Source organism: Mesoplodon densirostris, chromosome 5, assembly GCF_025265405.1.
Source record: "Mesoplodon densirostris isolate mMesDen1 chromosome 5, mMesDen1 primary haplotype, whole genome shotgun sequence".
In the NCBI taxonomy this organism is placed as follows: domain Eukaryota; kingdom Metazoa; phylum Chordata; class Mammalia; order Artiodactyla; family Ziphiidae; genus Mesoplodon; species Mesoplodon densirostris.
Window position 1 is genome coordinate 65,854,951 of NC_082665.1, and position 7,080 is coordinate 65,862,030.

The window sequence follows — 7,080 nt, forward strand, 5'->3', positions numbered from 1 at the left end:
GGGGAAACAAACTCAAAAAATTATCCACAAGGGGATTACCTGGCGGTCCAGTGGTTAGGACTTCGCATTCTCATTGCTGAGGGCCCCGGTTCTATCCCTGGTCGGGGAACTAAAATCCCAGAAGCCGCGTGGTGTGCCCAAAAAAAAAAAAATTATCCACAGAAAAATCCATTACAGTGTTACTTACAATAGTAAGAAATGTAAGTAACCTAGATGTCCTGCTATTGGAGAATGCTTAAGGCAGTAGCTTTTGAACTTTCTTGACTACTGTATATATATTCACACACCAAACACATTTGCATGTTTATATATATATATATATAAAATCTGAAACAAAAGCTTCATGAGACAATACATGTTTTTACTACATACAATGCATTCAATTTCATTTTTAAAGTGTTGATTGCAACTCTCTAAACCTGTTAGTGAGTTGTGAGCTACAGTCTGAGAAACACTAGATTAAAAATATGATAACACTATAATGGAATATTATTTAGCTACATAAATATTTCTTAAAAACCACTTAATCAGTAAGAATATATTAATATAATATTAAGTGATTTAAAAATCAAGTTACCAATTATCCATACAGCCTGATTTTAATGTTTTTTAAGCATGTGCGCATTGGGATGTTTCTCTGGGGCTATAGGTAAGAGATAGGGTACTTTATTGTATCCACAATTTGCCTAATATTTATTTGTCATAGTTTCTTGCAGGGAGCAGAAAAGAAGAGCAGGTGATTTAGGCAGTCCTAGAGTCCTACGTGACCTTGAATTAACTGTAAAGTGATTCATTTTTTTCAATAAACCTTTATTAGCCCTAAACATTATGCGCTGAGTACTCAAAATGCAAAGGTGCTCCAAATCTACCATGGGAAGGCAGACATTGAAACAAATTAATGCGCTGGTTTTGCAGATGGACATAAGATGTCCAATGGGGACCCCAAGGAGAGAGAGTCCTCATTTCTGCTGAGAGGTGATTCCTGAGCTGAGATTAAAGATGAGTTTGCCCCCAAGGAGCAAGGAAGAAAAGAAGAGCATTCCAGAGAGAAGGATGGAGCAGTGGGGTGCAGAACAGGGAATGGTGACCGTGCAGGGTGAATTGGGGGTGTGTGAGGCATCTTGGTATGACAGGAGCATAAGGTAAGGTAGGGACTGCAGTGAGAAGTGAGGCTGGAGAGTTGAGCAAGGGCAGGGTCACAGAGGGCCTGTGTGCCATGCCAAGGAGCCTGGACACTCTGGGCCCCTGGATCTTAACGAGGAGGCACATCATCATCACCTGCACAGCTTTAAAAACCACAGATGCCTGGCTCACCCCCAATAATACTGATTAGTCGGTCCTTTGTGAGATTTACCATTTTTTACTGTTTGCTCAACCTCTTTCTGTAGGCAAAGAGAGGCTATCTAAGGAGTGCAATAAGCAGAGGTGTAATATCACATTTCCAACCAGCAACAGTGTGGAGAGTGGACTGGAAGTGGACAGACTGAAGGCGGGAAGCCCAGCTAAAGAGACCATCATGATAGTCCAAGTGAATAAGGGGGAAAAAACACAGGCTAAAGGAAAGGCAGTTGGGAAGGAGAGGAGGGGAAGGATATTGAAATGTCAAGTCCACAGCCTGGATTATATGGAGTCGGTGGTGGCAAAGGGTGGGTTTGGTGCTGGGAGGTTTAGCTCCCCCATAATCTCCTGCAGCCCTCCTAAATAGACAGGTAAAATGAAAGCAGGTATTTGCTATGCTAACAGGATGATAGGAAAAATCCTCCACTTTCCCTTCCTCCCCCTTGCCCACTTTCCAGTAGATTGCCACCTCCAAGCAGCTCCTCTTCCTGGAGCCACTAGTGTCTGAGGGTGGAGGAGGGAGACATGACTGCCTTTTAGAACACCTTGGGGAAAATAATACTTACCTCATGGATTTGAAGTGAGAATAAATAAGATAATGTATGGACTGTGTCTGGCACATGGTAAGCTCTCGATAAATCACTTCCTTTTCCTGGACAGCAGTGACTAAGGCCCCAGCCCTCCTCTTGTCTGCCCAAAATTTCTACCCAGCTCTGTTTTCCCTTCTTAAACATATTTATAAGTTTGCTAGCTCAAGACTAAAATGACAAGTTTTTACTTTCTTTTTCAGACAAGACAGAGGAAATTTTTTCATCATATGGAATAATTAAAGTCAAAGCTAGGTGAAAGGTTTCCCCCCCTTTTGGCTGCGTTTCATCAATGAGAAGAAATTCTCTTTCCTGAGAATCCTCCCCGAAAGGTAACATTCTTTTCACCCATATACTCAATGAAAAAAAAAAGTGCTAGCAGCAACACATCTGAAGATTCCTTGTACCCATCTGAAAGTTAATTCCTCTTCAGTGCTTTGCAATTAACCAAAAACACTGCACCTTAAAAAAAAAAAAAAAAAAAAAGGCTGCAGAGGCCTCTATTAAAGCTGTTCTTTTTATAAAAGTACAGTCACAAATCAATGCATTGTTAATGAAGAGTTTCCCTCCATAGGCCTCTAGAGATGTAGAGACTCAAGATTTGCTCATGATTTCTCACTGGGGGGAGGGGGACTGGGAGTTTACACAATGGGGGCTTTCAGTTCCATGTACTTCAGAAGAATCTAGTCCAAGAAGTCAGACTCCTGGACCAGCCCTGTCCCCTCCTTTCCAAGTGTGAAGCCCAGATTGTTATGAGGAGAACTGTGGAGAGGGGTGTACTGATCTAAATCATTCAAATCTTCCTCTTCATTTAAAAATGATCAGAAAGGCACCTTTTCTCCTTCTTCTGGAAGCATAAATATCATAAACCACTATAAATAAGAAAACCTGGCAATTAAGAGCCTGGTTGTCTTCATTTGAATCTTAGTCCCAGCTCTACTGCTATTAAGTAGCCTGGGGCTACTTACTTGCTGGTGCCTCTTCTCCTCATCTGTAAAATGGGTCGTTATAGTACCTACCTCATAGGTACTTGTTGTTGTGAGGATTAAAATGAGTTAATAGATGTGAAGTGCTTAGAAGAGTGCCTGGCACATGGTTTCTGGTCACCAGACACTACACAGCAGAGGAGAGCTCAGGCTGGATCAACCCATGGCACTGCTAGAACTGGGTCTGCTCTATAAGAGAGATTCTAAATATGGACCACAGGCCAACTAAGGCCCACAGACATGCATAGTTAACTTGAACAGGGTTTAACTTTCTAAACACGTTATTACCAACATACATGATTTAGGAGATAAACAAATCAGCATTTCCGGCTTCTCTTGAAGACTCGAGAGATCTGGCCATCCCGGGCAGGCCTGGAGTCTTCCTGGCAAGTCTAGGTGGGTGCTGAGTAGCTGCTAAATTGTGGGCACGGAGCCAGTCTCCAGGTCACTACCACCCACCTGGCCTAATCCTCTCATTTCCTTAACATCTCCTGGCATTTGAAGTTGTGATGTCTACACAAAAGGGATTGGGGCTTGGAAAATCACAGCCTCTACCTACATCATAATAAAGGAGTACCTCTGTGAAGTTGGAGGGATGGACACAGCCTTGCTTTCTTGATGACTGGGGAAAAGGAAGTAAAGAAGAGGGAGCATGATGAACTGGTTGTTATCTGAGACCCAGATCTTCTGTAGTCTCTCCACTGGAACTTTTTCCCCCTCCTTATAAAATTCAAATAAATTACTTATAAAGTAAAAACAGTAACAGCTCCAATTTATTGACTATGCCATTTTACATGCATTATCTAACTGAATCCTCAGAACTGTGATGCAGAAATGATGATCTTCATCTTATAGATGAAGGAAACAAGGCTCAGGGAGGCTAAACAACTTGCCTAAAAAGTCAGTTAGGAAGTGATGGAGCAGGGACTGAGGCTCAGGTTCCAGGGTAATCAGTGCATCCGTCTGGTTAGCCGTTTCTTCCAAATTTGCGCAGTGCCTTTAGGGACTTTTTTGTCCCTAAAGGAGAAGGGACTTCTCCTCTAACAGAATTTCCTCAAATCCACCTTCCTCTCACAATAGCTCTATGGAGAGCTAAAGGTGGTGAGGGGATCAGTATTTTATGTAAACTGTGAATGCCCTAGGAAACCAATAAAAAAGTAAAAGGCTGTGGGGCTCCCTAATGTATAGGAGTTAAAAAGGAAGACTCAAAAACCTTGACTGTGTAGAGAAAATTAATCTAATTGTCTAGAAGGTCAGAGATGGAAATCTTCTCCAATCATTAAAAACACTTGGGTGAAGAATGACTAAAAGCTATGAAGAGCTCTGTGTATGCCACGCCAAATTTGAGGCAATGCCAAGACTTTTAATATTTATCAGCTGTCTTAACGGAGGAGTAGTCTATGACAACACGAGTAATACTGTTGGCTCTACAGCTTACTAGCTTTGTGACCTTGAGCAAATTACTTAACCCAAAGCCTTGGTTTCCTCATCTGTATAATTAGCATGACACTAAACTTGGAAGCGTGTCCTGAGGATTAAATAGGATGCACGCAAAGTGATTAGCATGCTGGCATACAGCAGGTGCTCTATAAATGCTGATGTTTTCCCGCCCTCCCTTTTAATTCTCCTCACTGATTTAAAAATTGATGGTAACCAGAACATAGATTTGCTATTTGGGGATAAAATGTGGGAAAATAGGAAACAAGGGTTTATTTGGTCAGACAGACAATAATTGCCAAGTCTTTTCCTTTCTCTTAAACAAAAAGAATCCCTAAGGGCTGGTTTATATGCAGCAGCACTCAAATAGCATCTCTGGCAAGAAGAGTTGGAATACTGAGTAGGTGTAAATAACTATAGCCTGGAAATGTAAGCTTCTGAACTACTACTACTAATGGTTAATATTGAGTGTTTACTATAGCCAAACAATATGCTATTCACTTTACGTCCAGTATTTCATCTAATCCTCACAACCTCAAAGGTAGCTACTGTTATCTCTATTTTTTTAATCTTTTTTTCTTAATTTTTTTTATTTATTTACTTGTTTTTGGCTGCGTTGGGTCTTCATTGCTGCGCGCGGGCTTTATTTGTGCCGAGCGGTGGCTTCTCTTGTTGCGGAACATGGGCTCTAGGCGCGTGGGCTTCAGTAGTTGTGGCTCACGGGCTCAGTAGCTGTGGCACGCAGGCTCTAGAGTGCAGGCTCAGTAGTTGTGGCGCATGGGCTTAGTTGCTCCACGGCACGTGGGATCTTCCCGGACCAGGGCTGGAACCCGTGTCCCCTGCATTGGCAGGCGGAATCTTAACCACTGTGCCACCAGGGAAGTCCTTGTTATCTCTGTTTCGTAGATGAAGTTGAGCCTTCTTGAATTTTGTAACTTGTCCTATAAAATGGACAATTGCAATGCATCCATGTACATACACATGGACGTATAAATTTGTCCAAGCCCAAAATGCAAAACTGCTGTAAATGTCATGAACTTGGGGAGCAGTGATGGATGGTATAGAAATGTAGCTTCAGTGGAAATTTTTTTAGTCTAAATTATCTAGTTATCCAACCTGCCAAAATTAGTCAACTATCAACTGAACTCACAGTGTTAAATACACAGCAGGCACTCACACCTATTGCTTTAATACTTTTGTCTCTATCATTAATGTCTTATGATTAAGTCATAATTTTGTACCCTGCCGTTACCTAAAATAGGGACAAATACCTTATTCACAAGGGAGCTGTGAGGAAAAGCTATAAATAACTATATACACACAGAATTTACAAGCACCCTTTCTCTAGATTGCATTCATCTTCTCCATATTCTGCTGAGATTATTTTACTAAACACAAGTTAGAGGGCTGTCTGAAAGAGGACTGTTAGAAGGCAAAACAACCAGGACCCCATATCTCTCCTCCAGACACGGGTTCACTCAGACAGGAGGACTGAAAAACACGGGTTTCTTCCAAATCACCGCATTTAGTATATTATCTCTACAGCTTTCCCAAAGAATACTGCATCTCTAGTATAAGAGCAAATGCCACCCAAGAAATTGGTTCAATCATTTGCCCCTTGGATGAATGACTCTGATGCACCATTACTTTAGGAATTTACTGATATCTGACTACTACTTTTAATACCTGAGATTAAGAGACCAACCCTATATTTTCAGTTTCATCAAGTTAGCATATCCTTCAAGCATTTTCTCTGAGTGAAGCAACGTGCTAAGTGTTGTGATGACTACCAAGATCTAGAAGAGATCATACTGTCTGCCTGAAGTTGTATATATATCCATTCATATACTTGATACTAAGTGTAATTATGTGCTGATTCCTCCTGTAATATGAGCTCCTCAAGGACAGCTGTTGTTGCTTATTTTCTGTTTTTATTCCCAATACGTAGAACAGTGTTTAGCACATAGTAAGGGATCAAAAATGATTCTGGCATAACTCAGTTTATAGTCCAGCAGAGGAGTTCAATCATGTATACAAATACAGGAATATAATACAGATTACGACAATTCCCTCAAAGTTAGTAAATGTTATATGGCTTGTGAGAAGAAGCAGTGACTTCTCACTAGACTGAAAAAGAGAACATTTATGGAAGACAAAGCATTTAAACTGGACTTGTGGTACAGGAAGATTTGGGTGGGGATAGGTGGAAGATGTAGAAAAAAGGAGAGTAGGAAAAAGATAGAGGAAAAAAAGAAAAAAGAACAAGCTAATTCAAGAAAAGATAAACGGGCCTGGAGTAAAGTTTGCATGTAGAAGGCTAGCAGGAGTTGAGAATGGAAAGACAGTGAACCATTTCTGGAAGGCATGGAATGAGTCAAGCCAAGGTGTAAGAATTCTATTTAATACACAATTGATAATCCTCAAAACTATCAAATAGTAGAGTACTATAAGATGTGTTTAACTGCTGATTAGTTTAAGAAGGAAAGTTCCAGGATTTCTGGTTCCAGCCAAGATGGAATAGCCCCATTATAAGTCCTATTGTAAGACAGTCTTCCCTCTTACAATGAAAAAAACCTGGACATCATAACACAACACACAAGCACAGGAAGACTCGAAAGAGTGGAAGGAAGACACACTTCCTAGGGACCTTGGCAACCCCTAGTAGGGGAGCGGAGCCTGCACTCACACCCAGCACCAACGAAGTGGTAAGAGGTGGTACAAGTAGGGTAGTT